The following is a 16,360-nucleotide window of genomic DNA, read 5'->3' on the forward strand; positions in this document are numbered from 1 at the left end:
AAAGTCCTTTTGGCTTGTTTTCTTCCTTTTCTACGCACCTTTCCTTTCATAATGCAACAGTATACATAATTGTTTTGGTGCTCCAATAATGGAGAACCACAGCTGATGGTGCCAAGATGTCATTGAGTTGAGCATCATTCTTGGTGGTAAACTCCAGTCACTGAACCTGAAGTACTTATTCATCTTGGAGAGTCAATTGGTTTCTAGTGGTTTCAAACTTGATAATAATCAGATAATAAATATTTACAGACAAAAATATGCCCAAAGGGTTTGATACAAATGAATCATGGAAGCTTTTTAATTCACACTGAGTCCATAACAGGAGCATGTGTGTGAGTGTGTGCATGCACACGCATGTGTGTGTGTGCACACACATGTGTGTGTCAGGGTGCTGGAGGCTTAGTTGCCCTCCATTAAAGATTTACAAACTTCACATGGATAGTTATTAAACCCTTGGGTCATCTTTAGGACTCCAACTTTCAGTTTGATTGTAACATTGGGTGGAGATTAGAGCAAGTTCATTGAAAGGTCTTTTAGCTGTTCTGTTCTGGCTGATTGATCTTCCTTGTGCCTTTGATGCAGCAAACTAAGAAGGTGTCTGAGGGTCTGTGCTACCAGTTCACACTCCATGTCTCTCTCCCACACGCACCCACATACAGATATACTCTCTGTCCCATGTATGTTACTTGCCCCCTTAAGTAACTCCCCCACCTGATTCCTCCCTTCAGTCAGGTGTTTTTTTTTTAGATCATATATGGTCTGATATTGGAGCAGCTGCTGCTGTGTAGGCTGATGTGTCTCAGGTGTGCCTGCGTTGAACCAAACCGGTTTGACACAGCATGCTGCATGCATAGAGCTAAGATTTGTGGTGGAAAGAGCGACATGAGGAGCAGAAGGAAAGAGGCAGCCATCACCTATGTCCAGACGGCCGGGCCCAGATGGTTCTGCTCCACAGCCAATAGCATCGTGTTAAGCATGTAATTGATAGCTCGTTAGCCAATACATGGGCGTGGTCTGTAGATGTGGCCTATCTAGAGCTTATGTACTTACTCTTTTTTAAAGCATGATATGATTTGTTATCTGATTTGCAGAAACTCCTTGGGAGCAGCCATTCTGGATCAGCGCCATGGTGCTGTTCCTTTATGAGGCTAGTTAGTCTCAGCAGATGTTAAGCAGTCATGTTACTGAAAGTGCAATGTGGCAGTATGTGTGGAAGACTGGTGGGGTGGTGTTGTGTTCTGAGCTGGCACTGAATCACGTGTTGCGCTGTCACAAATGAATCAAGAGTCTGATTTTGCTATCAGCACAGTTGTGCCACACACTTGTTCTAGTGGGAAAGTAACTGGAAAAGATAATAATACTGCATGGTGGTGGGTTATAATGAGCATACTATGCTATTTACAGCTTAGTATTAAGTTTGCTGTTGTCACAGCATGTGTAGTGTTTGCACACAGCTGATTATTGTACAGTACACACAGATTTATATTTGTATATTGCCAAAGCACAATCTTTGCTTCATTAATTGCAATATTGCCCTGTGTGTGTGTGTGTGTGTGTGTTTGTGTTTGTGTGTGTTTGTGTGCGTGCATGTGTGTGCGTGCGTGTGAGTAAAGAACAGAGTGAAATTGGGTGTATAAAACAGACTTGTTCTTTTTTGGTTTCAGTAAACTTGCTGTAATGAAACTGAAGTTACCATAAGTCATGTCACATGACTGTCCCAGGTCTGCAGCTGTGAGACAAAGCTGTTGCACTACATCTAGTTGAAAGGTGAAGTTAGCAGACCTACCCTGAGGCCTGAGCCCTGAGCCACTGCCCCTGTCGCAGGTGCCCAGAGGCCCCAGAGGGGCGAGAGCCCACCGCCTACCCACCCCACGTGTTTGAAGTGCTTGCTCTGTCCCCAGCTGTCCACTCACAGCTTCATTTCCACAGCACCTTGTTTTTACACACTCCACCATCTGATCACCGCCCGTGACGCTTTCATTACTGCCCTTGTTTTACTTAATGATGGTGGCGGCTGCTGCTGCTGCTGGTAGTGCTGGTGGCGGTAAGAATGGGGTGGGAACATTTTATGACCCCATCTGGAATTTTCACACATGTGGGGGTTTGAGGGAGGTTGTGAGGGGGTGTGCCTTTCCCTGCAGCACGAGGCAATTTTTTAATCAAGCCATCTGATTACTTGGAGTTGTGCGGATGGTTTGCCCTCCTGACAAATCAAACGTAAGAGACCCCAGCACAGCCGTAGCTGCTGACCACAAGCTCACCCCCCCACCCCCCAACGGCAGGTCAGCCTTGTGTCCTCTGGCTATTAGCAACAGAGCACCTTGCCAAATCAATTACAGCAGTGAAAACAACAGCTGGCCACATTTAGTCCACGTGGCAGCATAATTACACTGCCCTTGTGTACAGATCTGTGAGATAGGCTTTAATTTCCTTACCCCACGCTTTATGGTTGCACTGCTGTTTATTGTAATTTACTGGCGCTGGGAGGTGTTCTCTGTCTGCTGCTGAGGGCTTTGAGCTGGGATCTTTTCACCTTGTTCATCTTGACCCATCCAGCAGCATCAACCCCCCTCACCATGGGTGAAATGTTTTTAAAGAGGGACTTGTTAGCCTTCCACACAAGAGCTCCTAGTAGGCGATAAGTCAGTTATGCTAGCCCTGAGCACATGGAAAGCAGAGAAGCCAGGTGAGCTTGGTGCTGCTCAGGCCTGGTAAGCTCTTCCTACACCTTTTGCTATAGCTGTCAAAAAGCAACATCACCTAGTTCCCACAGGGCAAGTGCGGGTTATTTCTCCATCTCTCGGGCAGCAGGGGCAAAATGGCAGAAGCTCATTGCTGGTTGTAGCAGCCTGCTCTGTCTGGAGCCATATCGCACAGATGGGCCTGATCAATGGTGCTGGCATGCCCAACCTCCATTACCCCCACCCCCTTCCCCCGAGGGAAGCAGTGATGATAAGTGTGAAGCCACCTGCACTTTCAGTGTGTGACCCTGCGTCAGCTTTCTCTGATCTCCCAGCTGATCCCTGTGTGCATGCCACTGATAAGATCCTGGTCTTTCTCCTCTTCTCCTTCTCTCTGGTCTCTCTGGTGTTATCTCTGTTGTAGGCTCTGCCAAGAAAGTAGAAAACTTTCATGCTACACGAGTGTACCATTTTTTGGCATTTGCTGATAAGCGATACATATGTAATTAGAAGTGAAGTGTTCCTGTATTTAATATTAACTATGTAAAAATGTGATTGTTCTTCGCCTTTTTTTAAGATCCAGACAATTTTATTGAGCATTATATTAGTATTAATGTTACTTGTGTTTTCAAGTTTTTAAGTACTTGGGTTTTTTAATGTTACTTGGGTCTTTTCACTTTAAAAAGTCTACTTATTTATGTAGCCAACAAGCCTGATAACCACACGAGACAAAGGCAGCTATCAGATTTGAAAAGAGAAGTTTTGTGGAGCTTGCCTCTTGACCAATCTCCACATGTTACCATGCCAACAGACCCTGTGGTACTAGCCAAATGTCAGAGAGATTTGCAGACCACTTTGTCTTGATTAGGTGTTGCGTCACCAAACGCATGTTTATATGGCCTGCTCCATTTCTCAGCATGCCAGCATGGCACGGTGGTCAACAAGAGACTTGTCCTCGGCTCGACTGACCCAAGGGCAGCTTATCTGTGTGGCGCTGAGGATGAGGCTGTTTGTCATCTCCTCTCTCTTATCTGGGTGCCTGCGGACCCGAACACATCAGCTCGATATTAGTATTTCCTTCTTCAGCCAAATGCATTGCGTGTGTTCTTAGCCTGCTCCAACACAAGGAGAGATGTGATCGTGGCGTGATAGAGCTTACACACAGGACCTGATTGGAGACAGGCTAAGTGGGAGATGGGCTCTGGGCAGGGAGCCAGAACCACCTGGAGTGGTTTAGTGTCAGTAGGCCAGTCTGCATGTCTCCTCACCTCTCTCTCTCTCTCTCTCTCTCTCTCTCTCTCTCTCTCTCTCTCTCTTTCTCCCTCTCTGTCTCTACATTTACATTCCACTTGGAAGAAATATGTTAGGTTGTAACTCCAGTCACGTATCAAAGCAACTTTTATTCTTCAGAACTTGGACCCTCCTAATCCCACTGAGTAAAATAGGCGTGTGTTTAATAAGCCCAGCATAGAGGAGAAAGCTGGTGTCTGGGCAGGATTAGCGTCCGAGCTGCTCCAGCTGGCTGGGAGACAGAGAGACTGGGAGAACAGTCCTGACAGAGTGAGACAGAGAAGCAGCAGCAGCAAGAGGGTGAGATTGCAGGGCTGAGAGTGAACAGTGGCTCATTCTCCAGCAAGCATGATGAAGCAGCCTCACCTAGCATTTTGTTTTAGCAGCATTGGGTTTGTGTGTACATGGAAGATAAATTAGATTATGACTCTAAATATGGTCTGATGCTTGCATTACCCAGACCTCAGCTTTGATGGCATGGTGCGATGTTTTTGTGTATCTTTTGCATATGCTCCTTTCTCCGTCTGGTTCTCCTTCCTGTTTTTTGGGGCATAATGGAGTGCGGGAGGGGGGCTGGTGAGACACCTGCTCCTCACACAGACTTTTAAATAGATCACTGTATCAGTGAGCTGTGGTGGTGTGAGCAGATGAGTGTATGAGATGCAAACCCTCTCTCCTGGTCCATACACCTCCCAGCCACCCCCCCCCAAAAAAAGAAAAGTGTGAAAAGAGAGAAAAGCAGAGGAGAGAAGGAGAAAGACAAGGGGGCTGGTGGAGGTAAAGGAGACTCTGGGGAAATACAAAGCAATATTCCGACCAGCAGGTTCTGCCACACTGCCCGTCCAAATTACAATATATCTGACAAAGATATTGAACCCAGATCCCCTGCCAGCTCAGCTGATGACAGGCCTACCTGTTACTGGCTGGATTTTTTTTGAAGAAAAAAAAAAACACTTACAGAAATTGCATTAACAGTGTGTTATTGAAAAAGAACGACAAAAACAATCTGGAGGCAACACAGTGTCGTCTACAGCAGAACATGGAGTGAGGTACAGGACTGAGACGTTAGGGGGAAATACGGCAGCTCACTTGGAGAGTATCTAACACTCAAATATGTCCTCCAGAACAAGCCTTTAAATGAAATCGTGTTTAGTTTGCCATGGCTTTGAAGAATGCTGCTCAGATTTTAATCAAACAAGTCTTCATGCTCAACTAGTGAAAGAGCAGAATTAACCACTGACCATACTGTTCGACAATTCATCTTGTAATCTGAGCATATACAGGTGTGTGCACATGGGCACTTGTGTACATGTGTATGTGTGTGAATTGAGGTGCATATACTGATATACGCATATAAGAATCATAGCACAGCATGAATCTGATTGGATGCTAACTTGCTCTGGGTTTCTCTAATTGGACCATAAGCCCAGGGCAGTATTACAGAGTGAAGCATTTGCAGTGTATTGACTGCCCCCAGTATCTGCTCCACACAGGCAGACTAGAGGCCCAAGGCTGGCCAGCCCTATGTGTCCCTGTGTGTCTCAGTGTGTGCCTGTCCATGCTAAAGATGAAGCCAGTGCACTATAGAATACTTTAGAGCCGTTACACCTCTACACCACATCGAAGCCTCCTCCTGCTTTCACTGTCAGTTGAGGAGAGGAGCAGAAGCTGTATATGGAACAGATTATGTACATTGGTACAGAATGTGACTTATTAGTTGTGTTGGATGTTTGCATTTTTTATACAATTCCACCTGAAACTGCACTGCCAGAAATACAAAATGTCCAAAAAGTATTTCACTGAAAGGCACAGATATTTAAGCGAGCTTGTGTGATGCTGGCATTGGTCTCCCGCATCCCTTTCTCTGGTGCCAAGTGCAGTCCACTGGGTAGCAATATACAGGATACTGAGGGAGAAACCAGCTTAGGTGTCTTTGCTACCTGGCAACCATCAGATTCATGAATTTCAAAAGGACTTTCAGGACTAATCGTTATTTGCACAAAGAAGAGTTGCTGCAATAACTTTCATGAAAGGAAATGTTAATGCATCTTACAAGGAGCTTTGGCAGGGAAGGCAGTGGAGAAACAAAGAGTGCACATTTGGCAGGCTCTTGAGAGACATGCCTAGGTGGGCTGCCTAGGTGCTCTGTACGATTACCTTACCTTCGTGCACACTTATCTCCTAACTTTGCTCAGATAATTTGTTCCTAAGGTCTTTGCCCTCTTAAACACAAGGTCATTGTGCTCAAAACTATTATCACAGAGCTATATCTCATTTGAGCTCAAGGCCTGGAGATGATGAAGTATTGGATGTCGATGATTTTCTGGGATGCTGTTATGCAGTTGGATCTTGAACTTTACCATAATACTTGAACTTCATCTTTTATACAAATCGGGGCATTAGAGTAGTAAAGCTTTTTGTGGGACTGTTGAATAGTGTTTGGATAAGGGAGATCAGATAATCGTTTTATTTTTCATACAAATATGTAATTTAATGATGTCATGGTTTTGTTGTGAAGAGAAATTTTTTTTTACTGTTTTAGTTTACAAGTTAATTTTACAGGAAAAAAAAACTAATACTATTACAGGAAAATATGTCAATCTTTTATTGCTGATTAGTTAGGGGTTGGTTTTGCAATGTTTGTCTTCTGAACTGATCAGTGCAGTTATGCTGTGAATATCCTAATGAGGAAAATGAAATGTGCATATCTTGATGCATCAAACTGACTTTGAATTTGCATCTTAATGGTAAATCTTGTTTTTTGTTTTTTAATGTTTATGGAATGTAAACAAAGTAAGCTAGCAAACGATGTTACTTTTGCCTAAAGGTGTCAGTAGTTCTGGCAGCTCTGTTGGCTGTGTTGGATGTGTAGGGCTTTGAATGCATTTTCAGAATAGAATGGTGAAGTGGTTGTGTTGTACTTGCAGGTAAGTGTGTGGAACCCTCGGAGGCTGGAAGTAATCAGGAGTAGTTTAGGGCGGCTGTCTCCTGACAAGAAATATAGGGATTGCACTGCATTAAATATTTTTGCCTTTGTAATAGATCAGTAAAAGCAAGTTCAAAGTTCCAGAGCGACTGTAGAGTAAAATGTGAACAGATAGGGTGAGTAGTCCAGCAAGTTCCAAAGTGATCTAGTTGAAAATGCAAATTGTTTAAGAGGTGTGTGTGTGTGTGTGTGTGTGTGTGTGTGTGTGTGTGTGTGTGTGTGTGTGTGTGTGTGTGAGTGTGTGTGAGTGTGTGTGAGTGAATATGTCTGTGTGTGTGTGTGTGTGTGTGTGTGTGTGTGTGCGCACTCACTTATGGTGTTTTCACACTCAAATCTGCCGGCAACTTGCCAGCAGCACTATAGGTGTAGTGCATATTCCATCACCCCATATTTCCAATGCCCTCTCTTCTGCTAATTAGGGCTATCGTGGTCAGGTGGTGTGGAATCGTACATGAGAATTAAACAAATAGTTCATCACATACATGTAAACACTACTCTTCTTGCACTCCCAAACACATGGAACGTAGAGAGGTATCTGCTGAGGACCTGCAGCAGCACAGTGCTGTATGCCAGCTTCTGTGGCCACTGTGGCTGGGTGAGTCGCAGCCAGTAGGGCGGTTGGTCACCTGCTCCGAGACCATTCTCCTTCTTCAAACCTGTTAAAGCCAGGTGGAGAAAGTCCTAATATTTTTTACTGCCATTCCAGCTAGACCAGTGCTGGACAATTCAGTGTTTAAAGGTATTTTAATCAAATGGTTATATTGAGTGTTATGTGTTAAGTTTTACAGGCATAAATGACAGATATGCAGGAGTGTGCTTGTATTTGCATGTGTATGGGCCACAGCTTTATCAGGGAGAGAGTGTCAGAGGCGTGTGTGAGGGAGTCACATATGGAAAAGGCGATATGCAAATCATGTGTGCATTCCTCACACATAGAGCTAATGTTTACCCTAGCTCCTTCATCTTCACCATCTGTGTTAATTGTTTGAGGAGGGCTTGAGAGAATAATCACCTCTGACTTGGAGAGAGTGAGAGAGGAAGAAATTGAGAGTTATAGTTGGAGCGAGTGTGTGAGTGCGAGACTGAGAGTGAGAGAGAGTCTGCTCACAGCAGACCCTTTGATCCTCCTGGCTTGCCCATGTTGCATGCGAAGGCAATTAAAATGGGGTTGTATGTGAGTGTGAACAGAACAGTTCTGACATGGCCTTAATTATGAATGTTTACAGCACGGGCTGGAAAGCCCTGGGCACAAAGCCAGCCCCGTGTGTATAGAAAGCCAACATTGACGAAATTATGTCCTGTTAGGTTTGGTTCCTGCATCGGTGGATTTTACAACATGATACAACCAGTTACAAGTTCCAAGATCACACCCTCTCCCCTCCAAGCCATGTTACTTTCTTAAACCTCTTTTACTCAGATCCAAACCCTAGCATTTAAAACATTGCTTTTAGTTCAGTAAGTACTAAAAGGCAATTCCTGAAAGAAAGAAAGAGAAGAAGTCACTATCCAGCAGAAGAACTAAGAGAACTAGCACAACAGCTGGTAACACTCAATCCAAAGAGCTTCATCAAGCCAGCAAAACAATCAGTTTGGCAGGTCTGAGTATTTATTTTCAGTGCTGAAATATGTATTTGAATATAAAAAATGCTGTCAGTGCATCTTCTCAGCCCAGATATGTGAGAGCTCTGCACAACTTTCTGGAAGCTAAAGTCCCTCAATTAGAGAAGAGACTGAGACGACGGACTGATAATTGCCTTGTCATGTGTCTCCACACCTCAAGGAGGTGCTGTGATCCCAACGGTGTAGAGCCCCAACCAGTTGGCAGTCTTGCCCCTGAATTTCCTCTTCATGGTCTTCCCTGTGCTGCATAGTCATGGAAGCAGGCTGGCTAGCAGAGGCATGTGGACGGAGGAAGAACTCCCTTGTGCCTATTCCGCCCACCCACACTCCCACTCCCCTAGAAGTGTCATTATCAGGGCCATGATGCTAGGATTGTATGCCAGTGGCAGAGTTGCACACTGTTTGTGGCAAGGCTTCATGTCCATGGAGAACTACACCTCCCACAATACCTCTGAGGTCAAGGGCTATGCAGAATTACACACTCCTGAATAACCTCAGCTTGGAGAACAAGCAAGAGTATGTATTTTGTGTGGGTCTGCAATGTATTAGAAGAAGAATGCATGTGTCTGTGTGTGTGCTGGGGTAGAAAGTGTGTAGCTAAATGGGAGTTCGTTAGTATTTGTGTATGCATATTACTGTGCCTCAAAAAACTGACGCTATTTCTGTAAAGCATATAGGCTGTGGGTTATACTGGGCTTGTATCCCAAGTGTGTTGTTCATTATGTACAAGCTAACTACAGACATTTTGTGACATGACATTCCTGCACCCCCCTCCTCCCTACTTCCAACCACCAGTGTTTGGTAAGCATTTGTCTCATAAACTGTACGACGGCTTATATAAAAAAATCAACAAAGAAATAAGGCCCCAACAGAACTGTGGCCTCAGTGGATTTGCAGAAGTGTCACTCTATTTAGAGGGAATCAGAGGGAAGAAAATGTCTGCTCCCATCAGCCTCAAAGTCCCCAGAAGGCCTCTGTCTTTCCTCATTCGTCCCACTGTACAGCCTGTGATTTCATCTGATGGTCTCTCATTTCCCCAGTCTCCATGTAAACCATCCTCATCATTTACCCTCTGTAATATGTAGTGTGTGTGTGTGTATGTAAGAATAACAGTCCACCAGCAGCTGCCACAAACACCCCTGCATCCTTCCATCATGAATGGGCATCTTGGTTGAACCCGCCCCCACGCTGAGACCACCCTCTTGCCCTAAAACCAAGATCCCCATGGTGGCGGCAGTTACTCAAGTCCAGACATGCCGGCACTCCCTCAACTGACAACAGGTTCTGTCTGGCGGGTTCATAGGAGCCCCTGCCGATACTCAGACAAAGCCTTGTGGACAACGTGGCTGTCCTGCTGGCCTTTTAATGAAACCACTCACTGGTCTGTCCTGTTGCTAGCTGCGTCCTCTGCATGAGCTATGGCTATGTCAGGGTTCAGAGGATGTCAAGCTTGTATCCCTCCCTGCAGGCTTCCTGTAGCATGCAGGAGAGTAAGGACAGCAAGAACACAAGCTGAAGAACCCGCCACTGTGCCTGGGTCTTAGCTTTCTTGCATGTTAGACACAAAATTACAGCTATGAAAATCTGTTTAGATAGTCCTGTTCACCAACATACTTGTCATGTGTATTCTGTTTATAAAATGTATAGGAAGTAAACTCAGTTCCACTTGGCTGGTGATACGATATGAAAGGTTCATCATATTAATGTTCATTAGGAAGCCGACTTGTTCCCTAACCCTCATCTCTATGCTGCCCTCCTCTCTTGGTGGTAAATATCATTAAAATTAGCAGGAGCCTCCATGCTGCCCTGTATATGGAAAACTGTAACAGACCTGTGCCGTACTCAACCATGAAGACAAACTCATTTTCTCCTCCCCTAATGGCAGTGAAATCCTGCCATTCCCTAGACACGGTGGTGGATAACAGCCCACCCTCGCCTCTGTTTGATGTAGTCTGGAGAAAAAAATCCAACCAAAAATACAGAGTGCTGGGGCACACCATGGATGAGGATGAGTGAAATAAACACCATATATAGATCAACATATGCACAAAAATACACACATACACACAGCAGCACACATACGTCAAACCCCATGAACCTAGTAACAGCATGGACTTATATTCACATTGTCAGGCTTTTGGTTTGGTTTCCATGGGCCAGCCCTGACAAGTCTGCCCTGGTGTGCCATGCTGTAAGGATGCAGAAGAGGCTTATGCCAGGCCTAAATGAGCATGCCTGATGCTGCGCCATTGGAAGCCTGCTGCTCTTGGCATGTTGCAGTACCTGCAATCAGGCGACAGCAGTCCAGCCTGGGAAGTCTGGAAACAGAGGATGAGTCCTTAGTTCAGGATCCAGACCTCAGTGTCCATCCCAGACCAACACCAAGGAGCTGGAGCTGAGGTTTTCCTCAGAGGCTGTGGCTAGTGCTCTCCGTGTTGCTGAAGTCTGGATGCCAGGTTTAGGCAGAGCTGTGTAGACAGATTTCTCCCTGTCTATGTTTATTTGGCCTGCTGTTAGGGGGTTTGGGGTTTATTGAAAGTCAGCCGATGAATTGGCTTATTTGCTTGGGCTTTCTGCTCAAAGGATTCCTTCCTGAAGTGTGATTAAGATTCACTGAGTCATATCCTTTTAGTCATATCCTTTTAGTACATCTGCAGCGGCAAGGAACAATATGGACAAGTTCCGTTTCCCATGACAACAGTGATTATTATAGATGCTTAGGGAGAAAATTCTGATTTGCGATTGTAGAACTGATTCATTGAGTTCTCCCAAGACTCCAAGTAGAAAGCTTTTTAATTGTAGGTGATGACGAACTTTCTTTCTCTTGCTCTTCCTTCCTTCTATACTTCTGTTTGTCATTCCCAGTTCCTATCATAGTTTAGCAAACCTTGGGCTGTGTGATACTCAACACAGTAAATGGCAACTTTACCCTGCTGTAACCCAACTATGCCATTTCCCCATCATATCTTCCATAGAGGTGTGCTCTGTCAGCTGCTCTGTGTTTGTTAACCTGACAGTTCACATGTTCTGATTGGCCGTGGGTGGGAAAAGGAGGGGCCAAGCTAACAGGCCAGATATATCCCTTCATTATTTAGAGGGGTGTGGGTGTTTGATCAGGCCAAGCGCTTTATTGGAAGACAAGTGAATGGGTGCTCATTAGTCACTGCTGAATGCACAAATCTCCCCCTCACTTGTTTGGTTTGGCCCTGTATTTTTCCATTGATTTTAAATGTGCTTTTCTGCATACCTTCTACCACTGTGGCAGCCGTCTCCTAACAAGCCTCGTATTGTTGTTTGAACAGCTCTTTAAAGAGAGTTCTTTAGCACAACTATGAGGACAGTCAGCATGCTTGTTTCATTGGATTCTTCACAAAAGAGAGCTGACAAGGGGCCGGCGTTCCAGAGATAGAAGTCGTCATGGCGCTGTGTGCTCCCCAGAGTCTCCATGCACTCATGTTGTTTATCTTTTAGTTGCTTGGCAAACCCCGATTCTGACATGACCTATATAGCTGACAGTTCTTAATGTAATTCATAATGTACACAGGAAATGATGTAAGCTGAGACTTGTCTTAGGGGCTGATGCCAAACCCGGAGTAGTCCTCACTCAGAGTTGCAGCCTTGTTACCTTGTGCTCACCTTGGACACACTGTCTGCTTTGGCTCTTTGGTATTTGTGGAATGGATCGCTGAAACCCTCCCAAGGGCCTGATGTATGAAAACTCAAGAAGCACACGGCCAGCACGTCATCATCTAATTGTTGATAATGTTACTGGAACATTACTCAAGGGGTCACTGAGATATTACCGTTTCCTATGAATTTTGCCTTTCTTCTTCTCTGGAACCTCCCTCGCATATCCGGGGTAATTAGACCAAGACTTGCCCTATGCAGAACTTCCTGCCTCTTGAAAACAAACCTGGGGGGAGAGAAAACATGTTTGTAATCAGCCAGAACAAGTCAGCAACCCAACACCCACACTCCTGGAGCAGCTCTTCTCTCCCAGACTAATTGTTTGTTGAATTGATTTTTGATTTAATTATGGAACTGTAGAATTCATTTTCCCATGAAGCTCTGGGTCAAATATGGCTCTGGAGGGAAAGGCCAATGTTGCTTGTTTTTTAAGTTGAAGGCCCTGATTTCTTGAACACACATAGCTTGGCCTCTCTTTCAGGTCAACAACCAGCCTTCCATCCTTCTGCAACCTTGATTAGGATTTACCATGATAGCTGCAATGACATCATTTGCAAGGACATTTAAGGCTGCTGGTTTGCTCTCATAATGGACAGCACAATGTTCTTTAATCTCATCTATGAATTAAAAACTTTTTGAACATGGCAGCTTTGATTTTAAGAAGTTGTCTGTATAAATGCAGTATAATTGTATTCTGCATACAGATGATGTTACCTTGTAAGAATAGTATTATCAAAGGCAAAAAAAACAAAAAAGTTTTACAATAGGGTCAAGCAAATGTCACTATAAAGTACTGTGCTATAGTTACGACTTTGTAATCATCCTCCTTCACTTGATCTTCGTAGCATTTTATATTCTGTTTCTTTAGGCCTACACATTATGTACACCATCTGCACTTCCACTTTGTCACAGAATGCAAAATGTAACGCTAGCATTTTGGAGGTTCCAGTGAGGGGGAAAAAATACAATATCTTTTTCCCATATGAGCAATGTCAACTCACAGCAGAAAAACATTATTCACCAATGAATTTCAAGGTTATGGAGCTAAAGAGCTGAGTCAAAACATTAGAATTCCTTCCTGGACCCATGTCCTGGCCGACATGGGTCATCACTACTGAAAGTATCCAGTTCTCACATTTTAGGACCCTTTTGAGAGTCCCCCACACTTCCTAATGAAAGGCTAATGAGTTTCAACACCTCACTGATTAGCTCTAGCTAGGTCTCTTCTCTTTGCACCATAAACTCTTGCCAGCAGGGCTAGGAGAGCTGTCGGCTACATGCTTATCCATGTCTAGTGTAATTGCCACTGACAAGTTGGAGGTTTGCTCTCTTCTGGAGAGCTGTGAACCTCTTTCTTCTTCACATTGCATTTCTTTAGGCTTTATGGGGTTTTTTTGGGGGTTTTTTTCCTTTTGTTTACCTGCAGAGACTGAGAAAAGCAGGGTTCAAAATTTAAAGGCAAGCTGGGGGAGTTTCCTCCCTTCCAGTTTCCTAACAGCTTTGATGACATGGTGGTTTTGGTATTATGTGATTAAGGGACACTGAGGTGGAGAAGGAGTTGTGTTTTGGGCTGGCTGAAGGGCGTTTGGGGTGGGGTGGGGTGGGGGGTGCCGGCAGAGGTGGAAGCTGGACCTCATGGGAGCTGAGAGTTGTGGGGAGCTGCCTTGGGCAGCAGAAATAGTTTTGGAGGAACACAATGCAGGTAGGTGTGCTCTGGCTGAATAAATGATCACAGGGGCTATTTTTAAGATAAAGTGTAAAATGCAGTAATCCTCGGAGCAGGAGCTGAGAGCACCCAGCCAGAATCACATTAGGGAATACAGCCCTCCTCTCTCTCTCTCTCTCTCTCTCTCTCTCTCTCTCCAGCTTTCTCTCCCTCTCTCCCCCTCTATCTCCTCACTGCTTTCCCCCCTCCCCCCACCTTTGTACACTGTACACTTTGTGTTTATCTTTAAATACTCTTCTTCTGAGGGCATATAGTAACATTCCCTCTAGTACTAACTAGTATAATTAGATTTATAAACATTAGCACCCTTAGAAGTGCAAGAGAACTATAAGTATTAATTGGTTCAATATTAAAATATGAAAGCTCACTAATTGTTCTTAAGTTATTACTGAAATAATTTTTTCCCAATATGCAAAAGTGCCAGCTCACACCTATGAGTGTTCTTCTTTTAGTAAAGTATGTTATATGTGTATTATAGCCTCTAATAATGGTAGCTAATATGGTATAATGGAAAGCCTTTAATCATTGGCTGTATGTTAGGTTTTACAAAGTTAATGATGAGAGAGAGAGGGAGCTCTTTCAGGTGGGACCAGTTCCTCAGGTATTTATCAGTGTCATGAGAATTATGGTTCTCTGCATCAAGGTTACAGTTGGGCCTAGTCAACTAAATTATAACTGTAAATAATAATAATAATAATAATAATAATAATAATAATAATAAATTGCAGAAATGATAAGAGGTTACTTCCTGTCAGCACCAATCCCAACTTCTGTTGTGCCAAACTTCGAGTGAATACAGTTTTATTTGCCCCTCAGTGTTTTGTTTGCGATTCTCTTGGTATGCTCAGGTGATGCAGCTGCAAAGATCTGCACTGTGCTTTAACCCTTCTTGTGGAGGGAATGTCCTCCCACTCTGCCTCTATGCCATCCCTATCTCTCAGAGGCAATCTTCCCATCCAGGCTTGGTGTAAGAAAGTAAGCAGCAAACAGCTGGGTAAGGCAGCATCACGCCAGCTAGCCTGCTGACTCTGAAGAGCTGTTGAATAAATTACCTATAAACAGCTGCCAGATTTGCTTTTAAAGGGACAGCTCCAGATTTTTAGTCACTTAAACCTTATTTTCTCTACTGTGCAGATTTAGGAAAATGTATATGTTGTTTTCAATCTACCTTTTTTAACTTATCTTAGCATAGTGATTAAAAGTAGATGGCCCTTCTCTTGTAGCACCTTGAGTTAAGTGTTTAATCAGAGTACCACATACTTTGCTTTCAGTCTTTCATAAATTTGTTCAAGTTACTGATCATTCTACTTGTTGAGATTCCATTAACATACTTAGCTTGGGTTTCTTCTCTTGATGGGTCTTTCAGTTTACTAGTAGATTAATTAAATATGCAGCATGATTGAAAGTATAGCAGAGTCAAAAGCAAAACAATTTCCAAAATAATACCAAATAACTATGGTCCGATATAGTTATTTTAACTATTTGATCAATGGAATTGCTGATGTTCAAGTAAGCTGTATCAGCACAGCAGGATATATTCAGTGTCAAAATGTACATAAAGAGAACAGTGTGAATGGACAAAAACAAAATCAATGAAGGCTCTTACTAAGTAGAGTTTAATTACTAAAATATTATGTTTTTAAAAGTGCATCAGGATGTTTTTAAGTAATTTATTCACCAGCTCTCCCTGGAGTCAGCAGGGAACCCGGCACAAAAGCATGTGCAGAACCTGGACGCACTCTTTTCTGTCTCCTCACATGTGAATTTCATGGGGAGGAGGTGAGCACGAATGCATCAGTGATGAGAGATGGAACAAAGAGCAAATGACTACGTGTGCATAAATAGACATATTTACTTAAGCTCTGTGGGTTATGCTGATGAACAGTTTTGTTTGAAAAAAAACTTCCCTCTTTTGTGTGTTATCGGAAATCAGGGCAGGGGAAAAGAAAGATTAAAGCGTGGGAGAACAGGACGACCTATTTAGGAGTACACACCAGCGTACAGGAAGCTGCTCACACCAGGCCAGGTGCCTATGTGTGGTGTTAGATATGTCTGTTGGGACCTTTGGTAAGGGTGGAGGAGCACCACAACGCCCCAAAACATTCTGGCATAATGTGTGTTTTGAAGTAAGCCAACCCAGGTGTTTTGGTGTGGACAAATGTTTGTAGCAGTGTAGCCCATTCAGTGGCGATTAATTGAAGACCATCAGCTTCAGAGCAAACTGGCTCACCTTGTCACATCTTTAATAACTTCTATTTAATTGCCATGTTAACTATACCTAACAGGTGGTGAGCATGGAGGCCAGACTGCAGTCAAACAGCATGGCAGTTGGCAAGTCTTTCCTCGCTGGTAAATCCAGTGAAGTCTGTC

General features: G+C 43.9%; 1 protein-coding gene across 17 annotated transcripts in view; it reads left to right on the forward strand.

Annotated features, from left to right (window-relative positions):
* Positions 1-16,360, forward strand: part of samd12 (sterile alpha motif domain containing 12) — a 61,070-nt gene that overhangs the window by 31,500 nt on the left and 13,210 nt on the right. The gene's annotated exons all lie outside the window — the stretch shown is intronic.

The sequence above is a fragment of the Electrophorus electricus genome, chromosome 2 (assembly GCF_041902795.1).
Source record: "Electrophorus electricus isolate QZ-2024a chromosome 2, ASM4190279v1, whole genome shotgun sequence".
Classification (NCBI taxonomy): domain Eukaryota; kingdom Metazoa; phylum Chordata; class Actinopteri; order Gymnotiformes; family Gymnotidae; genus Electrophorus; species Electrophorus electricus.